General features: G+C 33.9%; 1 pseudogene; it reads left to right on the top strand.

Annotated features, from left to right (window-relative positions):
• Window positions 1–2,988: 2,988 nt before the first annotated feature.
• On the top strand, window positions 2,989–3,088 carry LOC138830275 (U6 spliceosomal RNA; annotated as a pseudogene).
• The last annotated feature ends 5,029 nt before the right edge of the window (window positions 3,089–8,117 follow it).

Consider the following 8,117-nt stretch of genomic DNA (forward strand, 5'->3'; position numbering starts at 1 on the left):
AGTGGAGTAACCAGTTCAGACAAAGAATACTCACAGAAGAAAATATTTGCAGTACATGTAGATGATTTATACCCTTTGACAGTCTATTTATATCTGTTCAAAATTCTCCCCTACCCCAAACTTCATTCTTTGAACAGCTTTGTTTGCTTTTCCAAAGACTGCCCTTCATTAACTGCTTAAAATTTTGTGAGGTCATACATATACACTATAGATATTGCTGTTTGGTTGTGATTTTTGTGTGTTTTTGTTTGTAGTTGTGTTTTTAACTGAATTTCAAAAGGTTGTGCAAGTGTGTTACAATTAAATATGTCCATCTAATTGTCAAATGCTCCTGGATCAGAGTCTCTCCTTCTATCAATCTGAACCAACCCTTTCTCCAAAATTTATTTCAGATTTACCACTTCCTTTATTACATGTGTACATTGAGTATTCTAGCTGTACTTGCCCCTTTTCCATTTTTCGTTCATTTTATGTCTTTATTATTATTCTTTTCTGCTTTCGACTTCCTGATAGTCATTCTGTTAAACTGTCTGTTAATAATTTGAAAGGTTTGTATAGATTCCATGGAGTTTCAATCCTGCATATACTTGAAATGCAATAACAATTTGCAAGACTGGAGACGTGAAGCACCTAGACATGGTTTTATTCTCATCTTTTTAGAAGATTAATCTTCAACAAGAAAGTTTAAAAATCGCTTAGAATTTATAGCTAACTACCAGTTTTTATAAATGGCTTTGTACAATGGTGTGTGATTATTTTATTTTACATGGGATGATATTTTCTACTACCTATAAGTTTTGGAAAAAGAAGAAAACTAATATTTACTACTGTAGAGGAATATGATAGAAATAGAAGACAGATTTTATGTTTGTCACCTCTCTAATGAGTACCCATATGCAAGACTTAACGTCATATTCCTTACTATGTTAGACAGATAGGGAAAACTTATGATAAGGCAACACATGATAAGGCAACTATTAGTGACTTTAAAATGTACCTTCCTATGTGATGAAATTTAATTTATTAGCTAATATTTGGATTTGAATCATGGAAGGCTGGTCGATTTAACACATTTCTGGAAGGCACCTACTGAACAACGCAAATGGTGGGAGATACTATTTCTACATTTTAATCAATGGTTGAACTTCCTTGGTATTTATGCTGGGTAAATAAATCATCTCTATTGTAACTGGATTCCTACACTTGAAAAAATTTAAAGTCACTATTATCTACTTGTCAAGTGTTATTTTGGTGAATAAGATTTTTAAAAGTTTGTTTGAAAAGGAATATACTTTCAGAAGATTAAATGTAGGTTATCATTGGTATAAAAATAATTTGTGACATTTGTGATTTTGTTTACTCATATAGGCTGGTCATCTGGTCATCTGTAAATTGAAAGTTTGAACTATAGTACTTTCTCTCATATTTTGTGATCTCATCTTTCATTTTAAGTTGCCTTACATTTCACAATTGCTTACTACTAATTCCTACAAGGAATTAGGGCCCTGAAATATTGTAGGAAATTAGAAATTGAGATGGGTCTTTTCAATTACTTTCCGTTAGCATGTTGCATGGGCCAAGGTCAGAAGTCTTGCCCTTGTTATCTGATGATGCAGATAACTGGGACCTGGTATCCTCAGACCCGTGGGTACTACAGAAGAATAATAGCTTTTACACATCATATCAGCAAAATTTGGGTATAATCAGTAAGAATGCTTCAGAAATATGGAGAAAAACACTTTGGGTCCAGCGAGTTAACACAATAAACACAGCAGCAGTGTAAAATATCTTATAGATTAGAGAAAACAATACTGTTTTGTTTTTACTATGTGAATTCAGAAGACCTAGAACACGTAAAGGTATCACAAGTTTATAACTAAGACATTGCTTTGATACTTTTTATATTCTAATATATATTCTAAACCTAATTATTTATATTCCAATTTATTTATGGGAATAAATTTCAATTTATTTGTCAAATTATCAATTAATTCTCGTAATTCTAGAAATTTAAGATCAGCAGGTAGAAATATAAAATATATAAGTATTTATAATATAGGAAATTGTTATGCATTGTTCTGTTGTGGTTAGGGTATCAAATGCAACTCTGTTTTAAAGTAATATTACATTATCTCTACCTCAGTTTTTGGTAGAGTTAGACCTAAAACTTTACCATTTGTAAACCTGGAGGCAAGAGGAAACACTGTGATTAAAACATTATTAATTTAAGGACTAATATCGAGGAGAAACCTATGGACTTCTCCAGGAGCTATGGAAATATTTGGTGATAGAAAGTCAGTACTGTAAGTTCCTGCCTGTTTGGATGGTAGACAGACCAGGATATTAGCTAATCATGCATATGGATAATTTTTTCATCTTCCTGACTTTAGCTACTTTGAAATGATAGGTATAATAAACAATTATATTTTGATAAAAATACCTTCTATTCTGAACATTTCAGTCTGAACTGTTAATCTCTCTATGAACCCTTGTAACTAAGATTAGTTTTGTCCAGTCAGACAATCTATGCTGTCAGGGTAAGATATTCTCGTCGGTCTGTTCCTACATGGAAGAAGGGTAAAGGGTCAGGAAGACATTTGTATCAGTGAGACTTCTTTGCGAAATTTTAAGCTGCAGAAGTTTAGAAGTAGCTCTTAAGCAAGGCTTACTTTGAATCCATTAGCTCCACAAAGGTAACTCAGTTGATAAGGAAGTACTTGAAATGCCATCACCTTTGGACTTAGCTATAAAGGCTTCAAAATATGATCAAATTAAAAATGAAAACGACAAAATAGTCATTGACAAAAATTGCAAATGTGAGCAATCAACCAAACAATATAAGTTTTTGCCACTATACACAGAAATTTAGAGAAATAAGATCAATAACATTTTAGGAACAATAAGGATTCCTTTTTACAAATAGGCAACCAAGGATATATGCCTGTATAAAGATTACATCATTAACTACTTAAATTTAAAGGATACTACATGCTTCAGCAGCAGGTCTACCCAAGTGACAACAATACAGAGATTAACATGGCACTTGCAGAAGGATGATACAAAAATTCGTGAAATATTCCATATTTTTCATTCTTCAAATGCAAGAAATGAAAAAGTTATGAAAAAGTTTATTACAAAAATACAAGTGTAACAATACATGTAATTCATAGAATTAAAGGTTAGTTTGACATCAGTGTATTAAATCTTCACTTTAGAAAGGCCCTTACATAGCATAACCTTTACAAAACTTGAAATTAGATAACATTGTCATCTTATTCCAAAGAAATAAAATCCTGTAAGGACCTAGGAAAAAAGGAATCTTAACTTTTTCTATATGGAATGTAATCTGAAAGGACACATTTATTAATGAACCTATATATTATAAAAAATGTAGACTTCAAAGTATTATATCTAAAAATAATGAAATAGATTATGGACTTTATACAAACCTAGATATACTTTTTTTCAGACAAGCACCAGGAATAACTTTAGTTTCTATACTATTCATTTCAACAGATAAGTTAAAATTAAAAAAAAAACCCACAAACTCTTCAGAAATCATTATAGATGCATACAAACAACTCTTGAATACATTTTGACATCAAAGTGAGGCAATTCACGTGGAAGAATACCATGGAATCCATGAATTTTTAAATTAAGATATTGCTGTTGCTTTTTATTATGAAAATATTTGTAGGGACACAAAGGATGGAATGGCACTTTTGAAATTTAAGAAACTTAACCAAACCATTACTACGTAGGAGAATAATTTGTACAGCCTCCCACAACTTCAAAGAGGTAGTGATACATACTTATCCTTTTAGCAATATCAAATGCAGTTTCTTCCAAGTTATTCTTCAGACCCGGTTTGAAAAAATGGTTCAACAGAAGAAGAGACAGCATATCGTTGCTATTTCTCTTCCCAGCAGCAAGATGCAAGGGGATCAAGAGGCCTTTAGTTTGGGGATTGGTATCTGCATCATGATGAAGTAAGAAAGAATCCATTCTGGTATTAATCCACATAAAAGTACTATGCAGGGGTGCCAAGCCATTCACAGTTATTGCATGAATATCTGCCTTGAGCTGCCAACTCATGGACAATGTCTACATGTCCACTCTAGGCTTCCCGATGAAGAGGAGTATACTTATCCTCATCCCTGGTATTCATATGAGAGGCCTTTTTGAAAAGGAATCTCCGCACTGCAGTAAGCCCAAAGAAGAAATTTGCTTGCATTCTTCTCCATTATTTTCTTGCAATTGATACCATTCCTCACGTTTTCATCTACTTGATTGTCTTCATCAGAATTGCCTAACCAGAGACTTTGAGTACCAGTGGGAATGAGGTGTCCATGTATTTCCCCAATAGTTCACATTGGTTGAACTGGTCAGAAAAATCTGGTGAATTTCCTGCATGTGTTTTCACCATGATTTATTTTCTCTTTTTTGATTTTTACTATTTTAAATTATTCTAACTGGAGAGTAGGTAATTGATAGAGAGCAGAGGAAAGACCCTCCTTTGTATTCAAATGCACAGACTGAAAATTAGGACCAGTGATGTCTTCATGTGCAGATTATTCTAGGAATGAGAAAATAGGAAACTACGTAATATGATTTGAGAAATACAATGATATAGTGTAAAAGAAGTCACTATTCAATATATGAGCTTTAAGACATTTCTAATACATCCATTATTTATTGGTACTCAACATTAGAAAAAAATGTATAATGCAGTAGTAAAATAGAAGTCCTTTGCTTGACTACTTAAATACCTTGTTTTTTTGTTTTTTTTGTTTTTTGTTTTTTGTTTTTTTTATTGTGAAAATACTCTACAGAGGGGTTAAAATTACATGGGCAAGATAGTGAGTACATTTCTTATCAAGCATTTTAGCCTCCTCCTTTGTTTACCTTTCCCATCACTTCCCAGCCTCACCTAGACCCCCACCGAAACCTCCCCACTCCGCACCAAAGTTGTAAAATTCATTTTCGACGTGACAACATGTACTTATCATTTTGACAACGGGTCCACTTGTATCCTTATTTAAATGACTTGTTTTTCCCCTCCCCCTCCACAAATTATACCAACATCAAAAACAGTGAAAGCAGGGGTTATCCTATGAGGGAGGGACATACAAAGCAACAAAGAATTAATCTTATAAATACGTAGGAAACAAATGCATGAAAGAAAAAAAATTAAATACGTATCTTAGGGTTCATTTACCTAACTTCACCTGATCTGACCTTTTCTGTTGACTCATACATATACTAGATATTGCAAATAAGAGAAACCATGGAACCTATGGGAAACTATATTTCTTTGGGCTTGGATTACTTCACTTAATATAAGCTTTTCCAAGCCTTTCCATTTCCTAACAAATGGGGCAATGTCATTCTTTCTGACGGAGGCATAGAATTCCATTGTGTATATATATCACATTTTCTTGATCCATTCATCTACTGAGGGGCATCTGGGTTGGTTCCATATCTTAGCTATGGTAAATAATGCTGCAATAAACATAGTTGTGCTGGTAGCTTTAGTTTGGTCTTGTTTGTAAACATTTGGGTAAATGCCCAAAAGTGGGATTGCTGGGTCATAAGGGAGCTCTATGTGGAGTCTTTTCAGGAACCTCCATACTACTTTCGAAAGTGGTTGAACAAGTTTACACTCCCACAAACAATTAAGTATGGTTCCCTTCTGTCCATACCCCCTACAGCATCTGTTGTTATTAGAATTCTTGATTTTTGCCATTCTAACTGGGGTGAGGTGGTATCACAATGTCGTTTTGATTTGCATTTCTTTTATTGCTAGGGAGGTTGAGCATTTCTTCATGTGTCTATTGGCTATCCATCTTTCTTCTTCAGAGAAGTTTCTCTTTAAGTCTTTATCCCACTTATGTATTGGGCAGTTGTTTCTTTGAGGATTTGCTGTTGGGGGATTTAATTTTTTGAGTTCCAAGTATATTTTAGATAGGAGACCCTTGTCCGTTGTACAGATAGTAAAGATCTTCTCCCAATCCCTAGGCTTTCTATTGATCTTGCTAGCTATGTCCTTTGCCATGCAGAAGCTCTGCAACTTCATGTAATCCCATTTGTTCAATCTTTCTTTGATTTCTTGTGTTTCTGGGTCTCTATTAAGAAAACGTTGGCCTGCAACAAAGAGACCTAGGGTTTCTCATATTCCATCCTGTAATGTTTTCAGAATGTCTGCTTTGAATCCGAGGTCTTTGATCCATTTGGAGTTGATTCTGGTGCAGGGTGATAGTTAAGGATCTAGCATTAGTTTTCTACAAGTAGTTAACCAATTTTGCAAGCTCCATTTAGTGAAGAGGCTGTCTTTCTTCTATTCTAATTTTTTAGCTCCCTTTTGAAAGATTAGATGGCTATAGGTGGGTAGGTTCTTTTCTGGGATTTCAATTCTATTCCATTGGTCCTGAGGTCTGTTCTTGTGCCAGAACCAAGCTGTTTTGATTACTATAGCTTTATAGTAGAGTTTGAAATTTGGTATTGATATTTCTCCAGTACTGTTCTTTCTGTTGAGGAGCATTTTTGCTATTCGGGGTCTTTTATTGTTCCATATGAATTTTTGGATTGCCTCCTCTATTTCCTTGAAGAATGAGGTTGGAATTTTGATAGGTATCGCATTGAATTTGTAGATAGCCTTGGGAATTATTGCCATTTTCACGATGTTAATCTTTCCAATCCAGGAGCATGGAAGTTTTGACCATTTTCAAAGTTCTGGTTTGATTTCCTTTTTCAAGCTTTTAAAGTTTTCATCATAGAGGTCCTTCACTTCTTTGGTTAAGTTAATTGCTAGGTGTTTTATTTTTTCTGGGGCTATTACAAATGGAGTTACTTTCCTAATTTCAGCCACACTTTTCTCATTGTTGGCATACAGAAAAGCCATTGATTTTGGGGGTTGAATTTTATTTCCTGCTACTTTGCCAAAGTTTTGAATCAGCTTGAGTAAATTGAGAATGGAGTCTGTGGGATTCTTTAAATACAAGATCATATCATCTGCAAAGTGGGAGAGGTTTATTTCTTCTTTCCCTATTTGGATCACCTTTATGTCTGTATCTTTCCTTATTGCTGTAGCTAGGCATTCTAATTATATGTTGAAAAGAAGTAGAGAGAGTGGACATCCTTGTATCCTTGTCTTGTTCCTGAGTTAAGAGGAAATGGCTTTGGTTTTTAAATATTAATTATAATGCTGGCTGCAGGTTTGTCATATACAGCCTTTATTGTATTGACGAATGTTCCATGGATTCCTAACTTTTCCAAAACCTGCATCATAAAGGGGTGTTGGATCTTGTTGAATGCTTTTTCTGCATCTATTGAGATAACCATGTGGTTCTTATCTTTGCTGCTGTTGATGTGATGAATAATATTAATTGATTTGCATATTTTGAACCAGCTTTGCATTCCTGAAATGAATCCTGTCTGAACATGGTGTATGGTTTTTTGCATGAATTGTTGAAGTCGATTGGCCAAAATTTTGTTGAGAAGTTTTTCATCAATGTTCATCAAAGATATGGGTCTATAGTACTCTTTCTTTGATGAGTCCTTGCCTGGTTTGGTGTTGAGGGTTATGATGGCTTCATAGAATGTGTTTGGTAGTGAACTTTATCTTTCAATTTTATTGAAGAGTTGGAGGAGTATTTTTGTGAGCTCTGTTTTGAAGGCCTTGTAGAATTCCACTGTAAACCCATCTGTTCCTGGACTTTTATTACCTGGGAGGTCTCTCATTGCTGTTTCTATTTCAATGCTTGAGAGGAGCCTGTTAAGATGGTTTAACTAATCTTGGTTTAGTTTTGGCATGTCAATATTTGCTAGGAAAAGGTCCATTTATGCCAAGTTCCCAAACTTATTATCATAAAGATTTGAGAAGTATTCCCTCATAATTTTCTGAATCTTGGTTGTTTTTGTGGTGATGTTTCCATTCAAATCTCTGAGTTTATTTATTTGGGTTTCTTGTCTTCTTTTACTGATAAGATTTGATAAAAGTCTGTCAATTTTGTTAAGTTTTTCGAACAACCAACTCTTAGTTTTGTTGATTCTTTCTATAGTTTTTTTGGATTCTAATTCATTTAATTCTGATTTAATTTTAATTATTTCTTTCTGTT

Source organism: Dipodomys merriami, unplaced genomic scaffold (assembly GCF_024711535.1).
Source record: "Dipodomys merriami isolate MVZ:Mamm:240054 unplaced genomic scaffold, mDipMer1.0.p SCAF_187, whole genome shotgun sequence".
Lineage (NCBI taxonomy): Eukaryota > Metazoa > Chordata > Mammalia > Rodentia > Heteromyidae > Dipodomys > Dipodomys merriami.